The 19,501-nt window shown below is 38.6% G+C and overlaps 1 protein-coding gene across 1 annotated transcript in view; it reads left to right on the top strand.

Annotated features, from left to right (window-relative positions):
• LOC143211224 (uncharacterized) overlaps window positions 1-19,501 on the top strand; it is a 392,388-nt gene that overhangs the window by 172,436 nt on the left and 200,451 nt on the right. The window lies entirely within an intron of this gene.

Genomic DNA, 19,501 nt, shown 5'->3' with positions numbered 1-19,501 from the left:
CGGCATTGAAGCCAGCCGTGGCCCACGGAAATATTACTTAATTTTTCACGGTGACACTTTTATGTCGAGTCGCCGTGCACCCGGTGATAAATACACCGCCCGTTGCAAAACCGTGCACAATAAACAAAAGGGAAAAATCGTGCGCGGGCGAAGAACACGCGCGGTGTTCGTTTTAATTACTCTCCTCCTGTCTACCTCTCTGCTTCTTTCAATACCAAGAGAAGGAGAGAAAGCCTGTTAATATTAACCGGTCGCGTAGGGTCATTTATACGAAGTTGTTACTTTCGCTCGTTGCACCTAATTATCGCGTTCCGAGACAATGGATTCCGGTCTTCGGTGTCCTTCGCAGCTCAACAATTCCTCCAAACGGAGAATTACCGTCAGTTTATGCCAGCTGCATTCACAAAATTACATTTTCCCTTTGCCCGTTGAAAACTTCGGCTCGCATGAAGATTCCGCTTAATTAGTACGGTGGGGGCTGCTGATGAATCGTCTGCATGGAAAATTGTATCCTTTGGCTATCGTGGTATTGATATGACCGTGTGTGTGCTTCAAGAGCATGAAGCTGGCTACATTAATCTAAATCCTGTATTGCAGAATGCGGGGTAAACCTGTATACATACAGAACATATTTATTCAGTCTTGAATACCTACGTACTAAATAAAAATCCTGCACACTTTACCCAGGTCTTTATCAGCTTGTTAATTAAAAACTGACAGGTTCTAAAACCATGAGAATGGTGAGAGGAAATTTTATAAAAAATATTTTCCTTTAAAAACTTCTCATATCCACAATGTAGACGATGGAAGCACTGGAATTTTGAATTTAACTTCTCACATTACTGTAATTAGTTAGGAAACTATATAAGTTACAGGAAAAAGTTAAATGCTAAAAAACATAGATAGGGGTGAAACCACCCTTCCAAAAAATCTTGACCTCTCTTATTATAATGAATACCTAGGATAAACTATGTATATAAAGTACATGAGAAATTCAAGATTTCTTGGAAGGGTGTGTTTTCATCAAGAAGAAAAATTGTTGAGGTCGCAGCATCCCATGAGCCACATTTACGCAAACTTCCAAATTTATTTAATTTTCCGGTTGCCGAACATTCCCGGCGAAACTCCCAAGTAGTATAAGTCACTAACAAGTTACAGTAGCGTGACCAGCGGACGAGTTCGACAGTTCGATTGTAATCATTAATTGCGTCCGACATCGGGCACAACTCCGGAGTTCAGACATCCGGTTTTTCTAATGTTAGACGACAAGTTTTGTTCGCGTATTCCCTAAGGTAGCCTGGTCAGGTAACCGTAGCCTAGAACACTGCCACAAATGAACAGGTCCCATCGAGCATTCCCGGCGCGACGCTTCTTCACTGTCGAACTCGTCGCATGAACTCTGCGCCTTGTCCTCCCTTCGAATCCCTGTGAAAACTTTAAAGGCCGGAAGGAAAGTTCTAATGCGAGCAATACCTCGTCGAAACAACTGCGGGGAATATCTTCAAGACCAATTTTCCATATGGAAAATTTTGCCCGCGAGAAAAATGCCTTCTACGCCGGGGGGTTTCGTGGAATTACGGTAAACTTTCCGGCCTGAGGACTTTCTTCCTTCTCCCGACGAACGTCCCCTGAATGTCTGACTAGTAACGTACTTATACTACTGTCGCGACTAACAATAAATTACAGTCAGAACTGTTTTTGTGCGGTAGATAGGGACAGCAGAAAAAAAACCGCACAAGAAAAATATTCACAAACTTCATAAATAGCTATAATAAATAATTTTTCACAAGATATTAAAGAAAATTTTTTTATGCGGTGGAGAGGGACCGCATAAAACGCATAATTACGTTTAAGAGGATCGAAGGTGAGTTAAAAAGGCAAATTGCGATTAATATAACTTGGATAATACTTAACTTGGAGAAATGAACGAAAGTAAATTAAAAAGTTAAAAAATGATGTAGATATCACGATCCATGATCAAATTTTAATTATTAAAAATTTGGTGCGAAACGCGCGTTTCTACGTAGCATGAATAAACTGGAGGAGAACAAATATTGATCATTGTGGCTATCGAACTACGAATCCGTGGCGAATTCTCGCCACGCTTGGATGATTAAAATTCTGCAGAAATATTTATAGTGTCGCCGGGATCGCTTCTCTCTCTCTCTCTCTCTCTCTCTCTCTCGGGCTCTCACCCGACGCAGTTTCAAGTATTGGACATTTCATCACACTTCCTGCACCCATATAAAACAAGCAGAACTTCCGTTCCCACGTGCGTGCGAATATCACTGCATATTGAGCTAAACCATTTAACAAATTACTACCACGTTTTAATTAACACGCTGCCGGTGTTTTTTGTCATCGTAGCCGGGAGTCCTCCGGTTCCACGGTTCAGCCGTGGTACAGATTAAATGAGAATGCGCTTCAAGCCGGTTCAGCTATAATTTCAACGCCGGAAAAAATTCCGTGAAACGTGATAGGAGAAGGACAAAATGCGACGGGTGCCCCCTGTAAGATGAGACAACGGATTTTTAATTAAACGCGACGAACACAGAAAGCAAAGGAGAGTATACACTGCGAAAGAGAGCATTAAGATTACCTGCCTCTGCAATATTATCGCTTCGAATTCAGGAAGCAGTTGTACGAATCAAAGCGCGGCTGTATTTACCTTCCATAAAACTTGCTCCCCGAACGATTTATGGCATACCTTGTTAATATCCACGTCCGAGGCAAGAAATTGACAGTAGCATATTGACACAGTGTGCTGGTCAAACAACTGGCAACATCAATGAGAAACGGATAATGTCAGTAGTTGCAGCAAGTAGAAATATCGAGTACTGATCAGCCATCGAGTCGAAGCGTGGTAGTCAGTCCGCGTACGCCTCAATGTGTTCACATTGATCATCACGGTAATGAAGCCTCGTATGGAAATGCGTGTTTGCCTACTATTTCATGCTACCATCGGATCCTTAATTGCCTCTGTCGCATATATTTTTCCAGAACAGAATTATCGTCGCTGCGATCATGAACAACCCCCAATGCAGTACTTTACCATTGAACTTAACGATTGTGTAAATTCTAAATCCCAACGGTCGAACGAAATAAATGGAAATTTATTTTTAAAACCGTTTTTAAATGCGGCGAAAATATTTCTTAGTCGAAAATTATTCGAAGTGTCTGCTTCTACGCAGACTGTTACCACTTGCTTCATTTGACACTGACGACGGCTGGTTATACCACAAATTACTCGGGTACATAATTAGTCACTTACGAACACTACTGTTAGACCAATTATTGATCTGTTCCATTTGTCCGATTGATTACTGATACACACTACTTGACAGAATAAGCTCGGACACAGACAAATTATTTTGGGTAACCAATTACTCGGTCACAGTAATTGGCTCGCTAATCGCTTGTCTCTGTTACCTGTCTACATAATTACTGATCTATAGTATTTGACTAACCAATGGCGTGGCTACCTGATGATTCACACACAAAAACAAACCTATTCTCGCATTCTCACACTCTATCGTCATTATGTAGCCATTACGCATAGTCGCGCTCAAGTGTTTAGTTAGTCATTAATTATTAGACACTTTTGTAGAGCTTATGATGTTATTAGTCAATAATCATAATTGTGACTAGCGTTTGCCCAACTCTGTCTCGCGTCTAACTAATTTGATCATTCAGTGATGCATTATAAATGTATGGTAAATCAATTTTTACCGATCTATGCTGCATTTATTATGCATGGTTGATCTATACTAATTGTCACAGCAATTTGTAATGTATATTGTTTAATAATTCGTTCATTTACACTCGTCAACGTAAACAGTCACATGTACTTTCTCGTCTGACTAATCGTTGACTTATATTACTAATCCAAGTAATTATTTTGTTATCCTCTGTTGATAACTTGTCTGAGGAAACTCTGACCTCATCACTGTCCTCAAGTGGTCACCTAGATTCCGTGTCAGTCTTGGACTGTCGCATCCCAATTAGAGTGCACTTCTGTTATCAGATGGTGTTTCCAATTCCGCAGGAGATCGCTGTTTTATCGCTAAATTCTCCACGGAGACTTGAACGATAAGCTCTTTAGAATTCAATTTCCTTGAGAAGGATATCGTAAACGCAGGGCCATAGCGTTGCCAGTTTACTGTGATACGGTTTGCATTCGTGATAGAGATACATTACACGGGATCCGGCGCACCGTCGAGGAGTAATTATAGTTTCCTATTTTCTGGAATGTTTCCGATTGTCCCTTTCGTTTGAAACGCGATCATTAAACGGACCGTGCTTCAAACAAATTTTTCCCGTGCTACAATCTCAATGGGAGTATCACTTACCCAGAAGTATCGCAACTCCGTCGCTCCAGTAATGCGAGGAGCAGTTACAATGATTCGTTTTTAATTTGAAATGAATGTTACGCAGCCCGGTGTAATTTTTATTCCGGCGCGCACACGAACAACGGCATTCATTAATTTCAAGCAAAGCTGCATTCGTCGTTCAAGCAATTACGGTAGAAATAATTTGTAATGACAAGAAATGGTCATTATTGCTTGTGGAATTCGTATCGAAAAATAAAGACTCTCGGTCGCGCCGGTATTATCGCAAATCGATACATTGTTTCCAATAATTAGTTTCCGGTAATTGTTTCTTAGAAACAGTTTTAACCGCTATTCACATTTCACGATGTTCTTTTTTTCATTTTTGAAGAAGATTCTTCAAGAAGAAACATCTTCTTGAATACCACTTACCAGTCTTTCACAGCGATTAAACTTCCATTTCTTCTCCAGGAAAAGGAGAGACAACCGTGGTCTTTTAAAAGCAGTGAGAAACATTAACCAACAATTGGGTTAAAACAACCAATTACAGTTCTTTCGCAAACAAAAAGCACGACTACAGACAGTGCCACGACAAGATAATAACAAACGCGCCTCCCCTCGTTTATTATGCTTGTTTATGGTTGTTCGCGCTATGTGAGCCGAAGATGCACCTTCGCGACAGAAGTTGCGCTTTCAACTTCATCATAAACGAGTCCCTTTGTTCCTTTGTCAACAATAATTTTCCACCTGGCTGTTCGAAGAGCAGGATCGTCAACCTGTGCACACATCAAAGTAGAGAAATTATTCACACCAGCGAATTGCGTGACGATATCGCGAAGCTAAAAGTGCTGCCGTATAATCGTACACACGATGACTTCGATACAGATTCCCACGATTTTTGCGCGAAGCGAATACAGAATCAGCAACTGGTACGTGCCCGCAGCCGTGTTTTCGATTTCAGAACTTCCACAGAGGAAAGAGCCAGTCCTTTTCTGATCTTGTTTTGCCGTAACAGGAATACTAATTCTAGAACGGGAAGCCGTTTTTGTACTCGAAACTTCTACGGAAGCTTCGTGCGTCTTGAATCGAATTACCCAATTCGGCGAAGACTATTTTAATTCGCTTCTGCGATAAGAACGTCTTCTGGGTTCACGTCAAGAAAAGATAATTAAACCGAGCGTTTTTTGGAACGTTCTTCTCGGTACGAAGAGAAGATAGTCTGTACCAGAATTGTTGTTGATTTTTGTAGCCATTAAAAGTTCGAGTCGTGATTAAATTAAGGAGAATTCATTCGAGTAAGTAGAATGAAAGAATATTTATCAGATTCTTGGCAATTATTGTTTATACCTGTGATAATCGAAAGTCTTTAGTGGGTTCACGACAATCAATTTTTATATGCGTAAGTGGAATAGGAGTGTTTAATCAGACAGACAGTGAAAAAACTTTGTTGGAAGCTAGACGATGAATTTTTATAAGTACAAGTGGAATGAGAGTATATTTAGTCAGACAGAATTTATTAACACAGTACCAAAAATTTTGATAGCTATCCAAATTATTTTGTTCGACCGAATTTTTTAAAGCAAACAAAAATTAAGGTATAGAATTTTGTGTGTACTGTCAGACGGACAGTTTTCACATCAACCAAATTTTGTGTGCTGCATGATTTACCCTTGGAACTTATGCGAGCATAGTAGATAAGGGAGGATCGATACAGTATCGGTACACCGTGAATACAGAGCTTCCACAAGATTCCTGCTACATCGTGGAAGCTCGATATCATCTGTCGGTAAAGCTGGAATACTCTGCAAGCTCGAGTCGATAAGTTTTCCTCGTGATCCACCAGCGACCGTCAGATAAACATGGAGGAAGAAAATTCCATCGATAAGTGCGTGGTGTACCGATAACTGCAACCCCTTCTATATCAAGATCCAATAAATTTCAAAAGAATGCATGTACCCAAGAATCCATAAAGTCACATCTAACACACATGGATTTTTAACGTGACACCATTGAATAACGCGTTTAAAATTCTTTCATCTGTCTTACCTTTCACGAAACAGTTTTCCACCAGTTTTTGCATCAAAATCTTATTAGTCAAGCGAGAGAAACACGCTAATTGCTATGAATAGTAGGAGCCAAAAATTGCAACAAATGAAGAAGAGTAAAAGCTCGCCGGGAAATGGAAGCGAATTACTTGCAGCTGGTTGAGAATTGCAGATCACCAGCAACGTACGAAAAATTTATTAATCCGTATAAGTGGAACGCTGTATTATTCAACAGCCGTCTACAGTCTGAGCAATACCATATCTCACTACTGCCAGCAATTAATAATTCAAGCCTCGTACTTAACACGTTGCTCCGTAAAACAACAACCATAAAAATTTCATAAAACCGGAGTGGTTTAGTGAAATAAAAATTAAAAAGTTAAGAGGTTCATCTCGACGATATTTACCCTACAGATTTCATCCACAAATTTTCATTCATTAAAATATTCTTGGTGACCTTGTTTCGAAACTTTTTGTTACGAAATGTTTCAAATAGATTGGTTTGTTTTCAAAGGCAAGGAAAATGAGAGGACACCCATTGATTTCTCGTTTAAATATTTGAATGGCTGAATGGTCATAAAACGGTAATAAAATACATTTAATTATAAAGCTTCGTGTATTTTGCAAATTCTTGTCTTTCTCCCAGCCACTGCCAATTATGCTCGAACCATTTAGATTCTGGAGGTCGATTTTCGCAGCCAGACAAGCATCGTGTTTCCATTCTCCAATATCGCGTTGAAAAATTGCAAATTGATCTCAAAGAACCCGGCCATTGAAGCTAATTACGAGCCCTTGTCAGCCCTGTGCCTCCGGGGCTGCAAAATTAAAAGTTCCATCGAGGCGTGTGTCAATCGAGAACACTTTTCCCGTTTGCTTTCAGCAGGGCCAACCGTTTCACGGTGTTCGTGGAAATTCCATATCGCCGGAATCGCCATATAAATGTTGTTCCACGGTTTTACGGCTTCCATTTGTTGGGGCTGGTACGCGCGCACTTTCCGCGGCAACGTTCGTGATTTGATATTACCGGCCCGGACACAGGCCGGCATACGAATTGCTGAAATTTTCACGGCACAGAAATTATGCGTGCTCAATGCCGCCAAATGTGCGGCGCCCCTGCGACGCCATGAGTGCAGCCTCTTAAAAAAATAAATGCACGCGAGTGTCGTTGCAACAACGACAGGTCGTCGTGTAACGAGCACAATGGCGGCGCAGCAGGGCAGCCAGAGCGCGTTTTAAGTACCGCTCGTAAAAGTATTAATAAAACTCGTTACCGTCTTGAATGCCAACAACGTCACGTCAGTGAGATTGCCCACAGTTTAACGCAAAATTTGTTACGTGCATTCGTCACCGGCGCATTAACACATTCCTTGCCAGCTACGAATTTCGTGTGAAAGAATTCGTGTTGCGTCCAATGTGTTTTCGTTGAACAATACTGTTAATTTGTAGTGTAACAATAAAAAAGATCGAGCTGAAAACGTTGGGTGCATCATAGAATTGGGTATTGATTTTTATATCCGTTTAAAATTTAGTTACATTGATCTTGAGTATCGAGTCAGACCAATTTAATGTTTAAAACTGGCCAACATGTTCACAGAGCTGTTCAATTACTTCCGAAGCATTTCTCACGAGATAACAATAAATAAAAATTGCGGTAAAGAGAAATTCCTTTACCGTCTATAAACCGAGTATTTTCGTGTTTTGTCCGAAGCGAGTGTAAACACGGTTGGCTTTCACAGGTCAAGCCAGCCGAACGACAGTTAAAGCATTTTTTCCGAGTTTGTACTTCGGGGATAGCAATTTGGCGGTTTCACCCCATAAACTTGAGTTACTACAGCTAAAAAAAATTAATGCCCACTATTGTGGCGGCCACACAAGGCTGTAAAGTTGCAACCAGCTGGTCGGTGGACCGTCGACGACCCTTCGTTATCGGTGGAAACGAGTTTTCCGGAGAGATGCGAATTTTTCCGCGGAGGACATTATCGCGAGCGTTGAACGCGACGATTTGTCACGACACTCTTCCGGACAGACGATCTGAAAACATCATTTTTCATAACGGGAAGCCACGAGGGTTGGGCGATAATGGTAAAATCGAATGGCGACTAGTACGCGGAACAAAGAGAGCAACGATTCCTGATCGAAACAGTGCGATCTTCCCTTCTTTTTCTTTTTGTCACAGGAACAGAAAGTTCTCCCCGGAATCATCAGTCATCGTGAATCATAATTTCAGTGGCTCCTCTGCGGCCGACAACCGTAAATAATCGTTTTCTGTTGGCCGATGTGACTGCCGGCGCGTCTCGAGTCCATTCTTTCGTAAAGTTTTAATTAAAATCTTAAAAGAGCAATTAAGTGAAGGACACCCGGTATTCTCGTTGCAGTTGTGAGTCTACGTTTAGAATCGCGGCGACTCGAAAAGAATTCAAAGTTCAAGCCGCATGAACTTGCGCGAACGAGGAAACTTTCGTCGCGCGAAATCGAGAAATCTTCCACGGTTTGCTCCGTGATAATAAGAAAAATAATTGAGCAATTAGGAGCACGGAGGTGATCGCCGGGGCAGACCTCCCCCATCTGATAACAAAAGTTCGCGTTATTACCGCGACGGTTTCTATTTCAGCCGCAATTTTGTCATCGTCGTGAGTAACCTTCTACAATTTCCACGGGAGAAATGTCTCGAAACCGTGTTATTGACGACGTGATTCTTCGAACAACGTCTAATTGAATGGCTGCTTGCACAAACATAACCCATGCACTCGTAATAAAATCTAGTTTTATTTTATTTATGAATTTACGGTGAAATTTCCAAGGAAATTCGCAGAAAATATATTAATAAATTCCACCTAGTGATGTTTATTTAAGTCAATCATTACAAGATTCTTCCGATCCGAATGTTCTGTTACGAGATTTTATTGAACTCTGAATACGGTTGCAATCTAAAGTGAACTGGATTAATATTCAGACGCTCTAAAAAAGACGATAACTTTTTAAATATTGTATTATACAATACGATTTGAACTTTTTTTGGAAGCAATTCGTTTACTACAGAATGTGGAAAGTTTCGTCAAAAATCTAATCAATGATTGACGACTAAAGTTAATCGCAATTAACAATTAATCTCCTAGTTTAATCGTTAAAATTGAGGTTACCCATTAAATACTTATTAATCGATAGAGTTGCGGTTAACGATTAAACGCTTATTAATCGTTAATTGCGGTTAAGCTTGCAGAGAATGCGGAGCAGAATTCCAAGAGCAAAATCATGTTATATGGCAATGCCCAGACTATGAAAACGAACGTAATACATTAAAAACAAAGCTCCTCAAAGGCAAGTACTCTTTCCCTCTTTGTATTAGTTCCTTCTTATGTAAACCTGATATAGAAGGTCTGAAAATAATTTTAATTTTCTCAAACAATGTTCCGTAAGAATATAGAAACAATGTAACACCTATTTAATGTAAGCCACTTGGTTTCAAGCAATAACAAATAAATAAAATAAAATCTATTAATACCGTTTGCTATTGTTGCAAAATAACTTTCAACGTGACACGGCACTTGACCGGAGCACAGGGAACGATATCGCAGAGTTATAAATGAAAACGTTGTGAATTTCCTGTTTTGATACTGATTATCCCGGGAGCAAACCGCTTCAAATCTCTCATAAATGCTGGAATAACCGTTCCCTAGAATCTCCTGCGCTCGTGGGACGATTCGTAGCCGAATGGTCGACCGTGGATACAGACCTAATTTCGCACAGTCGATACAGTCGTGCAAGAGACATGAGCTGTGGCCACGTGTAGTTTGTATTTATGAAGGGAAAAATAAAATTGCCAATCTTCTCGATTTTCTTCGAGTCGACAGGAAATTCAATTGGAACATAATATGATTAAAAGGAAACGAGAAAAGTGTACTGTAACTATAACGAGTGGAATAAGTCTGAATATAGTCAGACCGCTGCAAATGGATTTTCGAAAAGATAAGTAGAATGAATACATGAAATTGTAAAAATTAGTTGAATTCGTTCGAAACATTAGAACTGAACTGGATTTGAAGTAAACCAGTAGAATAGGACTGTCTGTGATCAGGCGAAGATAAATAAAATATATGTGCCTTATGAAACAGATATACGATTTCTACAATGCATAGTTAGTCAAAAATTATATACAGTGAGAGTTCCTATTTACAAGCAAAGGAGATTGCACAGTTCGAGAATACTTCACAACAGAGAAAATATATGTCGAATGGAAATGGACATATGTGCTGTCCAAGGAAACGTAAACTGAGATAATATTCGTTCCTAGCACACAAACCGCCATTTGATAAACAACGTAGCAAGAACCGGAGTTATTTCCACCCATGTTAATATGTGCGCTGAGAGCGAATAGGACTGGAAATTCATTCTCAGCTGGAAACAATTAAAACATCATCGTAGAAACTGAATCACGAGTCGATGCACTGAATTAATAAATTATCTGACAAATTGACGAATAATAGAAATTCGTACATAATAAAAGTTGCTATAAAAATACACCAAGACTCGGCCAAAGTAGAATACTCAGGCATTTGTCCGACGAACGGGCCAAAACTATAGACACATTTATAATAACGCCGATTATTTAAAAATATAGCATTTTATAGAACACCAGCAACATTTCTTTGTACTGTAACGTGAATTTCGATACACGCAGAGAGAAAATGAAATGGAAGCCCATACAAGCGCACGAAGTAACCGGAATTCGATATCAAGCTTTTGGCAGCCTTGATGTATTCAATTTTTATAACCAGCACTCGCGAATTTATCGTATCAGGTTGACCACCCACATTGCATCGAACGGTCAAACTTTTCGTAGCCAGCAGAGAACCGCACATCAAACGCAAGGACTTTCAACGAGAACGAAATCGACCATTGTGCACAGTGAAACAAAGCTATTGTCAGTACAAGATTTTTTTCTAGTTTCCTACCTCTGTACGCTTCTAATTAGATTAATTAGGTTTCCAATTATCCTCGGCAGCGATGAGCTTTCCGCAATTTAAGCAATTAGTCCGGTGCTCGACCGCGAACGCAATGTTCTCATAGTTTGTATAGTTCAGCTATTTTCTGTGTCGATGACAATTTTCATACCATCATTAATTCTTGATGAACATTACTTTATGTCGATCGTAGCTGGTGCAAATAAACAATTTAATGATTTCGGCGCCACAGGTTCGATCAAATGTTACTCACTAAGACATTTTTTCCAATTTAAATTGTTCTCGACGTTTCGTAATTGCCGCCAAATATTGATTTAATTCGTTTACACTTAGCAAGTATGTCAAAGTTTTATTGGTATTACCCGATTTTGTTGAACAATTACTATAGCTTACAGTATTTTACAGACGCAAAATTTCTCTTGAAAATGGTCCACATTTGGATCGAAACGTCGAGAACAATTTAAATTGCAAAATTGCCTACTGAGTAACATTTGATCGAACCTGTGCCGCCGAAATCATTAAATTGTTTATTTTCATTCATTCTGTTGCATCATTTTCATGAAAATATAGAAATATCGTTAAAAATAAAGATTGTTTCATTAGAAATATTGGGCAGTGAATCGGAGAGGGAGTTTCCGATCTACGAGGAACCGAAGGCAAATCAGACAGTTTTAAATCGACAATATCAATTTTGAGAAGAACTTTTGAAATGTTCAGAATCAACTTCCTATTAGAAATCTAAAGCAGAAACTTTGTGTTTCGATTAATACTTGAAAGCAGGGTAGGGCAACAATCAACTAATATTTAAAAATGACTGATAGTCTTTTTGAATGTTAGTCATAGCAAAATAGTCATTATTCAAAACTTTTTTTATTAGTAGTGATAACTAAATGGCAAATAATTAGTCACAGCTCTAAATAATCGTTAGCTATTGCTTATTAGTGAATTAGTAGTTGATGATCAGTCATCAATCTTCAGCCATCAGAAATCATCATTGTGCGATTAACATATATTAATATTATTAATTAGTTACCACCAACTAATCAAAAAGTTTTGACTAATGACTATTTTGCTATGACTAACATTTAAGAAGACTATTAGTCACTTTTAAATATTAGTTGATTATTGCCCTACTCTGCTTGAAAGTAGCTGCTGAGAGTGGGCTAAGGGTAACAAAGAAAGTATTGAAGTACCCTAGGCCCACTGCAAGCAATTCAATGAAAAACACATGTTTTTATATTTTGCAAGTCTTAAATTCAACTATACAACGTTATCGCTAGACTGCGGGGATCTTTACGCATTTATAGCAACATTGAGTAGATAAAATTCAAAATTGTTGGAAAATATTAAAAATTGAAGATGTTCTATTAAAATCGTTAAGGGAAGAAATGGCATTCAGTTTGGTTTCTATTTATTGCAATCGATGCAGATCATTTTTATTTTCCATAAAGATCCGCAGTCTAGTTATCGCAAATTGTAAATGTGCAGCTATTAGCTCGATATTATCCACTATTCGTAAGATACTAGAAGCTCTAACAAATATAGAAGATAATACCGATTGCCCAGGTCTCACCGCGAGGAGGTTGCTGCACAAGAGACCCAAAAGGGAGTGAGAATGAATGCAATATTTTCCTTCTGGCTCCCTTTACTTACAACGACGGACTTGTACTAAGTTACGCAGAATGCTATGTCGAGTAATTATTGAGAAGCAAATAAGCAGCTGATCAGTCCATGGTCCTCCTGGTCCCGGAGCCCGACCGCTCCTGCCGGAACCCCCGACTCGACTGGACTGGCTGAAAGCGCACTCGTCCAGCTCAGGTGGCACGTGCGCAATGATGCGAAACTCTCCCCACCTCAACTAATTTCAGTTGATTTCGATCGTCGTGATGGTAATTACTGATATTAAATTTATTATTTATTTATTATTTTATTATTTATAACAGTTCCTTTTGGAGACTGTTTGTCCACAAACAGTCGTTTGACTATCTGACCACCTAATCTTTTAGTAAAAGTTGCTAATAGAACTCGATACGAAATAACTTTTAACACATGAATATTACCAAGCATAATTACATACATGGAGCAATAGGGGAATAATAAATTTATTACCTCTGCTTGTTTAACAATTATAAGAATTATTGCACTATGCATAAAAATGAATCAATTTATTAAATAACGTATTTTATTACCTCTGCTCGTTTAACAGTTATAAGAATTGTTGTGTCTCAGAAGTACTTCGGTGTCTCTAATATCTAACAAAATAATGAAGTTTAACCAAGTGTACAAATTTTAATCCACTCTCTTCGTATATAAACATGAGATATTTGTCATCTGAAATGCACGACACTACTAAATGCATTACATTCGTGTTGAAAATCATTACAACGATTATGAACATTAACAAATGTGGTTGAGTACCAAATCCACATGGTTTTTAAACAATTAGTAACTGGTATCGGTAGCATTAATCTACGCGACGAATAAAATAAGTCTCGCTTATGACGCACGTGTAGAATTCGCGTGGCAGTGAATGTGTTGAAGCACGAAACGTATTATAATTAACATAAATTTTTCCCCAGAATCATACGAACATCGTGAAGTAACATTCGAGTGTGCTGAAAGTCTTCGAAACGTGGAAAACTACTTGCAGCATGCACTTAGATTTAACGGTTGCAGTAACAGTCGAGCGTTTTCTGCAACTTTAGGCTGCCTCACCTAAGGCGCACGGCAGCGTCTCATATTCTCAATTGCGCTGAAATTGCGCCACGCGTTTTCCATGCCTCGCCGTCTCATGAATAATGGAATTTCTGCTATCGCGTACCAGGGTCCGCAACAAAATCACTTTTTCAACGCTCGAACGCCACGATAACAACCCGAAATTAATGTCCAACACGAAAGATCGGATACCTGGCAACGTCGACAGCGTCGAAACTTTGTTCTACGCTGACATAATCGTACCGCAGAAACGCACAGACTCTGTTATTAATGCATGCGGGAAACGCTATACGAAAATCAGACGATCAAATCAATCCCTTCCCTAAGCTAATAAAAATTATTACCACAACTGTTGTAATAATTCAGCGTCTGCTTCGTAGTCTCGTTCTTCGAACAATTTGACATTGATACTTCTTGATAAGAGATAACCATTCTGTCCAAAATTAAACTCCAACCGAGTTGAATACATTATAAAATATTTATTATTGTCGTGACAGTTTATGTTTAAATTTACTTGAAAATCTTCACAGTTTCTCTTCCACTATAATTGCGTACGACTTCAATTATGGCAGTAAATATTTCAAGATCGAATGAAAATCTGTGTAATTTAACAAAAAAATTTTGTTAGCTCGTTCTCGTCGAACAAGAGCGTTGCACCTTCGAATTTATTTTTAAAGGTTCCCCGGTCGGTTCGTGGACAGGCTGGGGAGAAAGATAAAGAAGGAAAGACGAAACGTGCAATTACACGCGAGCTTGTGGCCCGTTCCCGGGGAAAATTGCCTCGTAAACCAAGCCTTATCGCTCAAATATAGCGTTCGCTGCGTAAAGGATAATATTCACTTAGGCTATCGCGCAGGTAAAAATTGAACACTTTCGTTGGCGAGATCCACGGCGACGGGTCCTCGAACCGTTCTTGAGTTTCTCGTTACTTTGCACGCGGGGTGCACACGCTCGTTTTCTTCCGAGCAAGAAGCCCCCCCTTCTACCCTTAGCCTGTCACAGAGCTCGCTCATTACTGCCACTTAACTTCCCTCATAATTTTTATCGTTGCGCCAAGTATACCAAAAGAAAGGCTCCATTACCCGACGGTAACGACCTAACAATAATGTAGCCGTAAAATGATACTGTGCTTAGAACGACAAACACGGGAACTGCATGCGGCACGATCGCATAAACCACTATTCCCTTATGGTCGCGCGGATAGCTGGTCGAAATGTTCGACTCGATCAAACTTTCTCAATTTGGCAGGATCGAGGTTGACTCACAATTTAAAAAATTTTTAATTCATGTCCGAAGGAACCGTGTACAAATATCAATGAAAAATATATCAATATATTTCTAAAGTACACAGTGACGATTTAATTCTCTGATTTATTTATTATGTTGCCACTGTTCAAAATTTCTTTATATTTGTACCGAGGCTTTTATGAACTTACATAATTCCGAAAGAAACGAAAAATTCACTTTTGTAACTCGAAAGATCTCGAATAGGTTGCTACGAACTTTTTAATCTTACAGTTCAATCACATTGCGTAAGACGTAAGAGCTACGATTATTTTTCGTGCAACAATTTTGTCGCACATAATAAGTACATTACATAATTAACGTTCTTATAATATAAATGTATGTCGATTAAGTGACACACACGAATTCAAAGTACATTAAAAGTAAACATTTTACTTCCAATATTAAATAAAGATTTATATTATATTTGAAACCAATATTTCATTCGTAATACGAAAGGTGTGTATGTCTTCCAGCATATTCTGGAACAAATATTTTTCCATGTTAAACGTTAAACGTAAAAATTTTCCTGCATATTAGAAAAAAAATTCTATTTCTAATATTACATAAAGATTCATTTTATAACGAGAAAAAATATTTTTTTCATAACATGAAATAAATATTATCTGTATATTAGAAAAAATATTCTATTTCTAATATGAAATAAAGTTTCATTTTATATTTAGACAAAAATGTTTTTCTCGTAACATGAAATAGGTATTTCTTGCTTATGTAAAAAAATATTTGCTGCTTAATGTAAAATAAATATTGTACATATATTTGAATATTAAGAACAGATTGAATCTCTTTTTAATATTGTATGAATGTGTATACAATATTTTGTGCTACTAGGGTCACAACTTGTACAATGTTTGGCCATGCTCCTTCTTTTCTTATTTCTGGTCCCACATTTCGCATTCTGCTTGTCTGACCAGATGCAATCTTATTTCACTGGCTGCGAAAGGGACATGCACCATTCTACACATCGAATTGAATAGAATTCATGGGTTACTTAGAAGATTAGATGCGCGTGTCATTCTATTTGACTAACAGTGTACACATCTCATCCCATGTCCTCTGACAGTATAATGTATTGTGTGCTACTTGTTTCACCTCCAGAACAAATCAATCTGCTTGTCAGGTGTGTCTCTGCATGTGCCTAGATTAGCGGAGGATACGCAGAATACGCAGCATGTGCGACCCATTCTTCTTACCCGATTACATATCGGATCAATCCACTTGCTAATGTACAATACATCATTGTCTTACTGTAGTTATTTCTTTAATGTCTATTTGATCAGTGTGCCGCTTGTTCCAGCTGCGCATTTACAAATCGGTCGTAACATTAGAGTTACACGTGCTTAAACCTCCGAGATGAATTGTTGGCAGAGACAGATTCCAAGACAGTGAAGACGTTCGAAAACTGCATAAAATTTTATTTCTTCATTCATTTTAACAACTGCAGCAGCTTTGCGAAGGATTTAAAATGTCACAGAGAGGTGCAGTTGATTTCCCGAATTTTATATGAATATTTTATATCTCTGTTTATTTATTAATATAGTACAGAATTGTGTCCAATCAAATTTTTAAATCATGACTGCAGGTGGCATCTTTCCAATCACAGTTATCTGCATTTTTAATGAGTCAAGCCTGGATCATTAAAATTAAAACATATTTGATTTCCTTATCAAACTGATATGCATACAGTCAATCAAAAGTTGACACGTCGACAGTTGACAATTTGACAAAATTATCGAACGTTTCCAGCAATGAAATTAAAAATGAAATTTCGAAAAAGATAACAATATACGTCCATATCGGAGGACATAAACAAGTTATTGGACATCCATGAAGAATTGTCCCTTTCCACAGTCGAAACTGTATCGAAACTGTAGTTGATCTCCATTTAAAAAAGTCAACGACAGAGAAGGAGGTAACAAAAAGGAATCGATGGTTTTTTGGAACAGTATCCTAACCGAAGCGAATACCGTTGTCAAACTGTCGAAGTTCCTATCATAAGTGATAGTGGTCTGAGTCCCTGGATAGAGATCTTTATCCCTGCGCCTTTTCTTCGGCCGCGGGTAGGTAGTATCTTTGATAACCTTTCAGAGAAACTATTCCCGCGTCACCTCCGGCAGCCGTGCGCTTTTATTCGGGCGGATTCGCGCATGCAAATGTCGGGCGGCGAATCGAGGGATATTGGAAGGGACCTTGATAGCGCGACGCCGACGGTCAAAATCCTCGCGGGCGATGAAATTAGGTTTTCAAATTTTAAAGCGGATATCCCAGTGCCCTCGTTCCGTCGCGCCACCGGTCTTACGTAAACTCGAGCGCGATATCGATGGAAAAAACCTTTCAAGGAAACTCCTGGATACCGTGCACGAAAATACCCGGATATATCAAGGGATATATTGGAACGGGGCAAGAGCCTGGGCCCTTGTCCCGAACGAGGTCAGACCGGTGTTCCCAAGTTCCGAAACAAGCTGCTTTTTACTCGTTACCCAGCCAATCAGATATCACGATCGAATTTGCCCCGATACTATAAATTCCAGACAGTCGATTCGCGTTCACGGTTTTGCCGCAGCCCCGTAGAATTTTTGCGTCGCTCGCCTGGCTGCTGCTGACGGCGACGTTCTACTTCGCTGAAAAGATATTATTCATTCATCACGATCTCATTTGAATTGATACCCGACATTCTGACTGTTGATTCGCGTCGAAATTCTATGGAACGATCAGTAGAATTTTAATGACCCACCGTCTGTTTTGTGGCAGATCCATTCTACTTAGCAGGAATGATATTTTGCTTTCGCAATCGAGCACGGGATTTCTCAATGCAAATATACGCCACGTAATGCAAGATAGAAATATTTACGAGGTTTTCATGTTCCTTGCCCGACTGCCGGCAATCTCGTTCTATTTAGATTGAAAGATATTCTTTTGTAACGAATCACGAGATTTTTGAAAATATATTCCATGAAGTGGAGCATAGAAATATTTACAATTCTTTTTAGAATGGTTTTCTGGATGCTGACAGTCTTATTCTACTTAAATTGAAAGATACTCTATTGTTAAATAGTACAGAACATGTCGACGTAGATAAATGGAACGGCGTGAGTGAATTCGAAATTGTAAAATAATGATTTTTATTTTATTTTATAAATGGGAATTTTTTTTGTTTTAGAGTTGTCGCAGTGGAAAACGTACTTGATTTCCAATTCATTTTCTTGAATAGAGTCGCCACTTTTCCGCCAGCAGTACTAGTTAAACAAGCCCGCTATTCAGACGAGTAGCAATCGATGTTTCGTCATCGTCAACAAATCCATGAACCGAGTGGTACAAACCACGACAGCACCGCGAATTCGCGCAAAGGGATGCGTTGCAATTGCGAGAGTAAAATTGTGTTTCGAGGAGAACCCCAAACTTCACTTTTGGAAACCAATAATATAAAACTGATGGTCGTGAGGAATACCACTTCGGACAAATTTGAGGTTCGGCAGTCTAGTATTCCGCTCGCGAACGTAAAAAATTATTGTGCATCTATGAAATGCAAAAAATTAATTTTTTCAAATCTGTCAGCAGCTATTAAAAATCTCGAAAAATTATTTGGTAAAAACTAATACGAGAGAAAAATTGACAGACAAAAGGAAAATAATTTTCAGTTTGAATCCAGTTTGTTACAATTCAGCTAAACAATCTGAAGATTGCAAATATCTATAAAATACGATAGTAGGTTTCCTCATACACTATTGACAATCCTCTACGTACAGTCGGTGGGCGTTAAAATTTTAATAAAACACGTGAAGAAAAATGTCAACAGCTATTAAACATCTCGGACAATTATTTGGTAGAAACTAATAGGAGCGAAATATTTACAGAAAAAAAGAAAATAATTTTCTATTCGAGTCCAGTTTGTTACAATTCAGCTAAACAATCTGAAAACTGCAAATATCTATAAAATACGATAGTAGGTTTCCTCATACACTATTGACAATCCTCTACGTACAGTCGGTGGGCGTTAAAATTTTAATAAAACACGTGAAGAAAAATGTCAACAGCTATTAAACATCTCGGACAATTATTTGGTAAAAACTAATAGGAGAGAAATATTTACAGAAAAAAAGAAAATAATTTTCTATTTGAGTCCAGTTTGTTACAATTCAGCTAAACA

Source organism: Lasioglossum baleicum, chromosome 8 (assembly GCF_051020765.1).
Source record: "Lasioglossum baleicum chromosome 8, iyLasBale1, whole genome shotgun sequence".
Lineage (NCBI taxonomy): Eukaryota > Metazoa > Arthropoda > Insecta > Hymenoptera > Halictidae > Lasioglossum > Lasioglossum baleicum.
The sequence above is the reverse complement of the archived record's forward strand: the minus strand, read 5'-3'. Positions and strand labels throughout refer to the sequence as shown.